Source organism: Scyliorhinus torazame, chromosome 5 (genome assembly GCF_047496885.1).
Source record: "Scyliorhinus torazame isolate Kashiwa2021f chromosome 5, sScyTor2.1, whole genome shotgun sequence".
In the NCBI taxonomy this organism is placed as follows: domain Eukaryota; kingdom Metazoa; phylum Chordata; class Chondrichthyes; order Carcharhiniformes; family Scyliorhinidae; genus Scyliorhinus; species Scyliorhinus torazame.
This window is the reverse complement of record NC_092711.1, coordinates 76,558,665-76,569,744: the sequence shown is the minus strand read 5'-3', so window position 1 is coordinate 76,569,744 and position 11,080 is coordinate 76,558,665. Positions and strand designations below refer to the sequence as shown.

The 11,080-nt window shown below is 49.2% G+C and overlaps 1 protein-coding gene across 1 annotated transcript in view; it reads right to left on the bottom strand.

Annotated features, from left to right (window-relative positions):
• The window catches only part of LOC140418534 (uncharacterized), an 80,777-nt gene extending 73,901 nt beyond the window's left edge, over nucleotides 1-6,876 (bottom strand). The window contains exon 1 of the mRNA XM_072502018.1: nucleotides 6,634-6,876. The gene's annotated coding sequence lies outside the window, so the exon portion shown is untranslated. The remainder of the gene's footprint in view (nucleotides 1-6,633) is intronic.
• Nucleotides 6,877-11,080: the final 4,204 nt, after the last annotated feature.

Sequence of the window (11,080 nt, the reverse complement as noted above, 5' to 3'; positions counted from 1 at the left end):
TAAGGATAGAGAAATGGTCCTTAGATGGGCGAAGAAAACTCGGTGCAGTAAATGGGAGAACGCGGTGATCCGCGTTTATCAAGACTGGAGTGCGGAGGTGGCGAGAAGGGGGGCGAGCTTTAATCGGGCCAAGGCGGTACTTCACAAAAGGAAGATAAAATTTGGAATGCTGCAACCGGCAAGACTGTGGGTCACATATCAAGGGAGGCACCACTACATTGAGACGGCGGATGAAGCGTGGACTTTTATTGTAGAAGAAAAACTGGAATGAGTGGATTATGAAAAAGAACGTTTGGACAAAGTGGTGGGGCGAATGGGGGGGGGGCAAAGAGGGGTTTTATGTTCTAATCCTGCGGTATGGTAACTTTTCTTTCTCCCACAGGTGGTGATGGGGGAGGTGGGGAGGGAGAGGAGATGGGGCGTTGGCCATGGGAGGCGGGGCCGAGGGAGAGGCGCGGGCTTGGTTCCCGCGCTCTGATAATTATGGCGGGAATAGAGAAGCAGGAAGGAGGGGGCGTCGCACAGTGCGAGCCGAGGTCACGGGGGGAAGCCGAGGTCAGCCAGAGTTTGCTGACTTCTGGGAGCAACATGGGGGGAGTAATTACGCTAGCGGGGGGTCTAGCGGGGGGGGGGGGGGTGGGAGGGGGGAATTACTGGGTTGCTGCTGCTGGGGAAAGGGGGGAGTGGGTACGGGAGAGGATGGGCGGGGGGGCACCGCTTGGGGGAGATACAGCTGCGTGGGAACTGGGTGAGAAGCTGGAAAAAGATGATGGCTAACCGGCAAGGGGGGGGGGGTGGTGGGAAGCCCCCCAACTCGGCTGATCACGTGGAACGTGAGAGGGCTCAACGGGCCGATAAAGAGGGCACGAGTACTCGCACACCTTAAGAAACTTAAAGCAGATGTGGTTATGTTACAGGAAACGCACCTGAAACTGATAGACCAGGTTAGGCTGCGTAAAGGATGGGTGGGGCAGGTGTTCCATTCAGGGCTGGATGCGAAAAACAGGGGGGTGGCTATATTAGTGGGGAAGCGGGTAATGTTCGAGGCAAAGACTATAGTGGTGGATAACGGGGGCAGATACGTGATGGTGAGTGGCAAATTACAGGGAGAGATGGTGGTTTTGGTAAACGTGTATGCCCCGAACTGGGATGATGCCAACTTTATGAGGCGAATGCTAGGACGCATCCCGGACCTAGAGACGGGAAAGCTGATAATGGGGGGAGACTTTAACACGGTGTTGGAACCAAGGCTGGATAGGTCGAAGTCCAGGACTGGTAGGAGGCCGGCAGCAGCCAAGGTGCTTAAGGATTTTATGGAGCAGATGGGAGGTGTGGACCCGTGGAGATTCAGTAGACCTAGGAGTAAGGAGTTCTCGTTTTTCTCCTATGTCCATAAAGTCTATTCGCGCATAGACTTTTTTGTGTTGGGTAGGGCATTGATCCTGAAGGTGAGGGGAACGGAATATACGGCTATAGCCATTTCGGATCATGCCCCACACTGGGTAGACTTGGAGATAGGGGAGGAAACAGGAGGGCGCCCACCCTGGAGAATGGACATGGGACTAATGGCGGATGAGGGGGTGTGCCTAAGGGTGAGGGATGTATTGAAAAGTACTTGGAACTCAATGACAATGGGGAGGTTCAGGTGGGAGTGGTCTGGGAGGCGTTGAAGGCGGTGGTTAGGGGGTGCTGATATCAATAAGGGCACATAAAGGGAAGCAGGAGAGTAAGGAACGGGAGCGGTTGCTGCAAGAACTTTTGAGGGTGGACAGACAATATGCGGAAGCACCGGAGGAGGGACTGTACAGGGAAAGGCAAAGGCTGCATGTGGAATTTGACTTGCTGACTACAGGCACTGCAGAGGCACAATGGAGGAAGGCGCAGGGTGTACAGTATGAATATGGGGAGAAGGCGAGCAGATTGCTGGCACACCAATTGAGGAAAAGGGGAGCAGCGAGGGAAATAGGGGGAGTGAGGGATGAGGAAGGAGAGATGGAGCGGGGGGCGGAGAGAGTGAATGAAGTGTTCAAGACATTTTATAAAAAATTGTATGAAGCTCAACCCCGGATGGGAGGGAGAGAATGATGGATTTTTTGGATCGGCTGGAAATTCCCAAGGTGGAAGAGCAGGAAAGGGTGGGACTGGGAGCACAGATCACGGTAGAAGAAGTGGTGAAAGGAATTAGGAACATGCAGACGGGAAAGGCCCCGGGACCGGACGGATTCCCAGTTGAATTTTACAGAAAGTATTTGGACTTGCTCGCCCCGGTACTGACGAGGACCTTTAACGAGGCAAAGGAAAGGGGACAACTGCCCCCGACTATGTCTGAAGCAACGATATCGCTTCTCTTAAAGAAGGAAAAGGATCCGCTACAATGCGGGTCCTACAGACCAATTTCCCTCCTAAATGTGGATGCCAAGGTCCTGGCCAAGGTAATGGCAATGAGAATAGAGGAATGTGTCCCGGGGGTGGTTCACGAGGACCAAACTGGGTTTGTGAAGGGGAGACAGCTGAACACGAATATACGGAGGCTGTTAGGGGTAATGATGATGGCCCCACCAGAGGGTGAAACGGAGATAGTAGTGGCGATGGATGCCGAGAAAGCATTTGATAGAGTGGAATGGGATTATCTGTGGGAGGTGTTGAGGAGATTTGGTTTTGGAGAGGGGTATGTTAGATGGGTGCAGCTGTTGTATAGGGCCCCAGTGGCGAGTGTGGTCACGAATGGACGGGGATCGGCATATTTTCGGCTCCATAGAGGGACAAGGCAGGGATGTCCTCTGTCCCCATTACTGTTTGCACTGGCGATTGAGCCCCTGGCGATAGCGCTGAGAGGTTCCAAGAGATGGAGGGGAATACTTAGGGGAGGAGAAGAACACTGGGTATCTTTATATGCGGATGATCTGCTACTATATGTGGCGGATCCGGCGGAGGGGATGCCAGAAATAATGCGGATACTTGGGGAGTTTGGGGATTTTTCAGGGTATAAATTGAACATGGGGAAGAGTGAGCTGTTTGTGGTGCATCCAGGGGAGCAGAGTAGAGAAATAGAAGACCTACCGTTGAGGAAGGTAACAAGAGACTTTCGTTACCTGGGGATCCAGATAGCTAAGAATTGGGGCACATTGCACAGGCTAAATTTAACGCGGTTGGTAGAACAGATGGAGGAAGATTTCAAGAGATGGGATATGGTAGCACTGTCAATGGCAGGGAGGGTGCAGGCGGTTAAGATGGTGGTCCTCCCGAGATTCCTCTTTGTGTTTCAGTGCCTCCCGGTGGTGATCACGAAGGCTTTTTTTAAAAGGATAGAAAAGAGCATCATGGGTTTTGTTTGGGCCGGGAAGACTCCGAGAGTGAGGAAGGGATTCTTACAGCGTAGTAGGGATAGGGGGGGGCTGGCATTACCGAGCCTAAGTGAGTATTATTGGGCCGCTAATATTTCAATGGTGAGTAAGTGGATGGGAGAGGAGGAGGGAGCGGCGTGGAAGAGATTAGAGAGGGCGTCCTGTAGGGGGACCAGCCTGCAGGCTATGGTGACAGCCCCATTGCCGTTCTCACCGAGGAACTACACCACGAGCCCGGTGGTGGTAGCTACACTGAAGATTTGGGGACAGTGGAGACGACATAGGGGAAAGACCGGAGCATTGGGGGGGTCCCCGATAAGAAACAACCATAGGTTTGCCCCGGGGGGAATGGATGGGGGATATGGAATGTGGCAAAGAGCAGGAATAACGCAACTGAAAGATCTATTTGTGGACGGGAAGTTCGCAAGTCTGGGAGCGCTGACCGAGAAATATGGGTTGCCCCAAGGGAATGCATTCAGGTACATGCAATTGAGGGCTTTTGCGAGGCAACAGGTGAGGGAATTCCCGCAGCTCCCGACACAAGAGGTGCAGGACAGAGTCATCTCAAAGAAATGGGTGGGGGATGGTAAGGTGTCGGATATATATAGGGAAATGAGGGACGAAGGGGAGACTATGGTGGACGAACTAAAAGGGAAATGGGAAGAAGAGCTAGGGGAGGAGATCGAGGAGGGGCTGTGGGCAGATGCCCTAAACAGGGTAAACTCGTAGTCCTCGTGCGCCAGGCTAAGCCTGATTCAGTTTAAGGTATTACACAGGGCACATATGACTGGAACACGGCTCAGTAAATTTTTTGGGGTGGAGGATAGGTGTGCGAGGTGCTCGAGAAGCCCAGCGAATCATACCCATATGTTTTGGTCATGCCCGGCACTACAGGGGTTTTGGATGGGGGTGACAAAGGTGCTTTCAAAAGTAGTAGGAGTCCGGGTCGAACCAAGCTGGGGGTTGGCTATATTTGGGGTTGCACAAGAGCCGGGAGTGCAGGAGGCGAGAGAGGCCGATGTTTTGGCCTTTGCGTCCCTAGTAGCCCGGCGCAGGATATTGCTAATGTGGAAAGAAGCCAAGCCCCCGGGGGTGGAGACCTGGATAAATGACATGGCGGGGTTTATAAAGCTAGAGCGGATTAAGTTCGTCCTAAGGGGGTCGGCTCAAGGGTTCACCAGGCGGTGGCAACCGTTCGTCGAATACCTCGCAGAAAGATAGACGGAATGGGAAAAAGAAGGCAGCAGCAGCAGCCCAGGATCAGGGGGGGGGGGGGGGCGGGGGAGGGGTGGGGGGGGGGGGGGGAGAGGAGGAACCAGAAGGACTATCAGGGTTGTTAATATATACTGTATAGTATGTATAGGTCGTTGCTACAGATAATTATATATTGGACTGTTAAATTATATTTTTGGAGAGTGTTACTTGTGACAAGGCAGTTGCCAATTAGGGCTAGTTTTCATTTTTGTTATTTATTATTTATTCATTTTTTGTTTATAAAATAGGTCATTGTTATTTGTGTTGTTATAATATTGTGTAAAGGATGCACAATGTACTGTGTTGGTTGACCAAAAATTTTCAATAAAATATTTAATAAAAAAAAAAGAGAAGGTGATGGCTAGTCGACACGGGAGGGGGGCAGGTAGCCCCCTCGTGAGGCTGATCACGTGGAACGGGAGAGGCCTGAATGGACCGATTAAAAGGGCTTCCTTGACCTTGTTACTTATAACAATGAATACAGTATGAATACAGTATGAACAAGATTGATTTTTAAAACTAAAAATGACTCCCCAGGCCTCCCTACATTTTCCCACATTGCAACAGTGACTCCACTTCAAAAGTACTCCATGGGCTGCAAAATGCTTTGGGAAGTCCTGCGGTCGTGAGAGGTGTAATAGAAATGCATTTTTTTTCAATTGGCCACAAATTTGCATATGGTACATTTAGTCATTAATAAAGATTCATGTTTTAATTTTATAAAATGACCATGTCTTTGACACCATGTTGAAATCCAAACACACTTTCTCCTGAATTATTTGTTTGAAAACAGTGAAGTTTTGTGATTTGGAATCCGCTGCCTGCATTGCGAGACTGTTTTCCAAAAGAAAGGAAATGAAAATTGCAGGGAAAAGGGATTAACTGGGTAGCTCTTTCTTTTTTTTAAAAAATATGTTTTATTGAAATTTTTTTTCCCAAACAACAATTTTTCCCCTCTTACAAAGCAAACGCAACAATAACAATACAGAAATTTTTAACAATACACAAGTAACAAAACCCCTTTATCTTTGACCTAAACTAAACCCCCCCCCCCCTCCCCCTGGGTTGCTGCTGCTGGTCATCTGTCTTCCCTCTAACGTTCCCCTAGGTAGTCGAGAAATGGCTGCCACCGCCTGGTGAACCCTTGAGCCGATCCTCTCAGGGCAAACTTTATCTGCTCCAGTTTAATGAACCCCGCCATATCATTTACCCAGGCCTCCAGTCCGGGGGGTTTCGCCTCCTTCCACATGAGTAGGATCCTGCGCCGGGCTACTAGGGACGCAAAGGCCACAACGTCAGCCTCTTTCGCCTCCTGCACTCCCGGCTCTTCCGCAACTCCAAATAGAGCTAACCCCCAGCCTGGTTTGACCCGGGCCTTCACCACCCGCGAAATCACTCCCGTCACTCCCTTCCAATACCCTTCCAGTGCCGGGCACGCCCAAAACATGTGTGCGTGGTTTGCCGGGCTCCCGCCACACCTCCCACATTTGTCCTCCACTCCAAAGAACCTGCTCAATCTTGCTCCCGTTATGTGTGCTCTATGTAGCACCTTAAATTGAATCAGGCTAAGCCTGGCGCATGAGGAAGAGGAATTTACCCTGCTTAGGGCATCAGCCCACATACCCTCCTCTATCTCCTCCCCTAGTTCTTCTTCCCACTTTCCTTTTAGTTCGCCCACCGACTCCTCCCCCTCTTCCCTCATCTCTCGGTAAATCTCTGACACCTTGCCCTCTCCGACCCACACCCCTGAAAGCACCCTGTCCTGTATCCCCTGTGTCGGGAGCAACGGAAATTCCCTCACCTGTTGTCTAGTACACGCCCTCACCTGCATATATCTCAAGAAATTTCCCCGGGCTGGGTAGCTCTTTCAAACAGGCAGCATGATCAGGATGGGCAGAATGGCCACCTCCTAACCTCTTCGTTTTGTCTGCCTCTCAAGTGAGTGGTAATGACCTGGAATACACGCCCCATGAGTGTGGGAGAAACAGAGATGATGGAATAATTTAGAAAGGACACTTGTGGAAAATACACTTACCAGGATGGAACAGGAAAATGGAACTCACTGAATTGTTCTCGCGGAACCAGCAGGAACGTGATGGGCTAAATGAGTGGAAATGTGGATTCCCAGGCTCAAAGAGTATCAGCCCCCTGGAAGCAAAGTCATGAAACCGGCCAGTCCAGCAGAAATAAACTCTCTGATCCTCCCTCTTCACCAACTGTCAGAAAGAACACGGTTCAGTCCTGAATGTGATTAACAGCAGAATCCAGCCAATGGAATCACTTGTGAACTCGCCAGTGTCTCAGCAGGTTGGATAATTGAGTGAATCCCTTCCCACACACTGAGCAGGTGAATGGCTTCTCCCCAGTGTGAACAAGTTGGTGTCTCTGTAGGGCAGATGGATCGCTGAATCCCTTCCCACATTCGGGGCAGGTGAATGGCCTCTCCCCGGTGTGAACGCGTTGGTGAACAATCAAGTTGCAAGACTGACTGAATCCCTTCCCACATGCAGAGCAGGTGAATGGCCTCTCCCCGGTGTGAACTCGCTGGTGTGTCTGCAGGTGTGATGAATTCCTGAATCCCTTGCCACAGTCAGAGCAGGTGAATGGCCTCTCCCCAGTGTGAACCCGCCGGTGTGTCAGCAGGTGTGATGAATCCCTGAATCCCTTCCCACACTCAGAGCAGGTGAACGGCCTTTTCTTGGTGTGCACATGCTGATGTTTTCGCAGGGTGGATGAATCACTGAATCCCTTTCCACAGACAGAGCAGGTAAACGGTCTCTCTCCAGTGTGAATGCGTCGATGGGTTTCAAGAGCAGACGGGAACAGAAATCCCTTCCCACAGTCCTTACATTTCCACAGTTTCTCCATCATGTGGGTGTCCTTGTGTCTCTCCAGGTTTGACAATCAGTTGCAGCATTGTCCACACATGGAACATGTGTATGGTTTCTCCTCGCTGTGAATGGTGTGATATTTCTTCAGGCTATGTAACTGGTTAAAGTTTTTTCCACAGTCAGTTCACTGGAACACTCTCGTTCGAGCGTGTGTGTGTCTCGGTGCTTTTCCAGTCACTGATGATTAAAATCTTTTGACACAGAAACATTTTGCACTCTAGATTCAAAATCTGATGATATTCAGCTCTCAATGAATCGATTGGCTGTGTCAGATCGCGGCATGACATTTGTTTTTAGATTTGTGTCTGAAAATCCTTCCCTTCTGATATCCTGTAAAAATAGTTTTTCCAAAAGTCATCACTGTAAATCCAGGATAAAAATTCAGAACAGATAATTTTAGTTTCTATGGAAAATTCTTTCCTTTCTTTTCCCCCAAAAGTTGTCAATCACCGTCTCACACACTCTCTGTTCATTCTCACTCTGCTGTACCTAATATACACACTTCCAATTCTCAAGGTGCCATTTATCTAGATTCATGCTCACTACTTCCTTTTCAGCACACAGAGATCTGAAAATCTTCATGCAAGTAGTTGGTCTAAATTTATAAGTGCATTTTAGTGGGCTCAAGAATGTGTGAGATATTACTTCATTAGATACACAGAGGTGGTTTGAAGGCGACATTTATTTTGGCAGTGAGTGATCATTATATGGAACTCACCGTCTCCGAGGGTGTTGGAAGAGGAGTTGATCAAAAATTCAAAAATGGATATTCAAGGAAATAAACCTACAGATGAATGAGGATATAGAGGGGGAATGGGACTGATGAGATTTTCTGCACAGAGTCAGCATGGACTTGAGGGGCTGAATGGACTCCTTCTCTACTGTACTAACTGGCTGGAAATATGTAATGTAGCTTTGGTACTATCTTACAGAATAGAAATAATTATAAATTAACTTTACTGCATAGCCATAAATAATATATTTAATATGTACCATACAAGAACTAGACATATTAATGTTGCTACAATCTCCGTAGGGACCAATAACCTGAAAATAAACACATTTCCAGAGAACCCCAACTGTCCAAAGATTCGCAGGTTAGGTAGATTGGCTGTGTGAAAAATACTCCTTCAGTGTCCAAAGATTTGCAGGTTAGGTGGATTGGCCATGCTATAATTGCCTCTTGGTGTGCAAAGACGTGCATGTTAGGTGGATTGACCATGTTACAATTACCCCTTGGTGTCTAAGGATATAATAATAATAATAGCTTATTGTCACAAGTAGGCTTCAATGAAGTTACTGTGAAAAGCCCCTAGTCGCCACATTCCGGCACCTGTTTGGGGGGGGGGGGGGCCGGTACAGGAATTGAACCTGCGCTGCTGGCATTGTTCTGCATTACAAGCCAGCTACTTAGCCCACTGTGCTAATGCAGGCTAACTGAGGTTACGGAGATAAGACCTAAGTAGGGTACTCTTTCAGAGGGTCAGTGCAGACTCGATAGGTCGAATAGCCTCCATCTGCACTGTTGGACTTCCATGGATTAAATTGCAGGATAAGGATTCACTTTAAAAAAAAAAATCAAACAAATAATAAACCAAATAAATAAAACCGGCCTCCCCGAACAGCCGCTGGAATGTGGCAACCAGGGGCTTTTCACAGTAACTTCATTGAAGCCTACTTGTGACAATAAGCAAAGGGCAGCACGATAGCACAATTGCTTCACAGCTCCAGGGTCCCAGGTTCGATTCCGGCTTGGGTCACTGTCTGTGCGGAGTCTGCACATCCTCCCCGTGTGTGCGTGGGTTTCCTCCGGGGCTCCGGTTTCCTCCCACAGTCCAAAGATGTGCAGGTTAGGTGGATTGGCCATGATAAATTGCCCTTAGTGTCCAAAATTGCCCTTAGTGTTGGGTGGGGTTACTGGGTTATGGGGATAGGGTGGAGGTGTAACCTTGGGTAGGGTGCTCTTTCCAAGAGCCAGTGCAGACTCGATGGGCTGAATGGCCTCCTTCTGCACTGTAAATTCTATGATAAATTCTATGAAACTTTATCAATGTCACAAGTAGGCTTACACTAACACTGCAATGAAGTTGCTGTGAAAATCTCCCCAGTCGCCACACTCCAGCGTCTGTTCGGGTACAGAGGGAGAACTCAGGATGTCCAATTCACCTAACAAGCACGTTTTTGGGACTTGTGGGAGGAAACCGGAGGACCTGGAGGAAACCTATGCAGACACGGGGAGAAAGTGCTGACTCTGCACAGACAGTGACCCAAGCCGGGAATCGAATCCAGATCCCTGGCGCTGTGAAGCAGCAGTGTTAACGTGCTGCCCACGTGAATCAACATAAATGAATCATGTATTAATCATACCGGTACCAAAGAAGAACCAGGCAACGTGCCTCAATGACTACCGACCAGTGGCCCTGACTTCAGTCGTAATGGAGTGCTTCGAGAGGTTGATCATGAAGCGCATCACCTCCATACTCCCAGAACACCTTGATCCACTGCAATTCGCATACCACTGCAACCGGTCCACATCAGACACCATTTCCCTGGCCCTATACTCATCCCTAGAGCATCTCGAAAACAAGGACTCCTACATTAGACTCCTATTTATTGACTACAACTCCGCCTTCAACACCATAATCCCAGCCAAGCTCATATCAAAGCTCCAAAACCTAGGGCTTGGCTCCTCACTCTGCAACTGGATCCTCGATTTTCTGACCAACAGACCACAATCAGTAAGAATGAACAACAACACCTCCTCCACAATAGTCCTGAACACCGGCGCCCCGCAAGGCTGCGTACTTAGCCCCCTACTCTACTCCCTGTACACACACGACTGCGTGGCAAAACTTGGTTCCAACTCCATCTACACGTTTGCTGACGATACGACCATAGTGGGCCGGATCTCGAATAACGATGAGTCCGAATACAGGGGGGAGATAGAGAACCTAGTGGAGTGGTGTAGCGACAACAATCTCTCCCTCAATGCCAGCAAAACTAAAGAGCTGGTAATTGGCTTCAGGAAGCAAAGTACTGTACACCCCTGTCAGCATCAACAGGTGGAGATGGAGATGGTTAGCAGTTTCAAGTTAGCAGAGATGGTTAGATGGAGGTGGAGGTGGAGATGGTTAGCAGTTTCAAATTCCTAGGGGTGCACATCTCCAAAACTCTGTCCTGGTCCACCCACGTCGACGCTACCACCAAGAAAGCACAACAGCGCCTATACTTCCTCAGGAAACTAAGGAAATTCAGCATGTCCACATTGACTCTTACCAACTTTTACAGATGCACCATAGAAAGCATCCTATCAGGCTGCATCACAGCCTGGTATGGCAACTGCTCGGCCCAGGACCGCAAGAAACTTCAGAGAGTCGTGAACACCGCCCAGTCCATCACACAAACCTGCCTCCCATCCATTGACTCCATCTACACCTCCCGCTGCCTGGAGAAAGCGGGCAGTATAATCAAAGATCCCTCCCACCGGGCTTACCCACTCTTCCAACTTCTTCCATCGGGCAGGAGATACAGAAGTCTGAGAACACGCACGAACAGACTCAAAAACAGCTTCTTCCCCACTGTCACCAGACT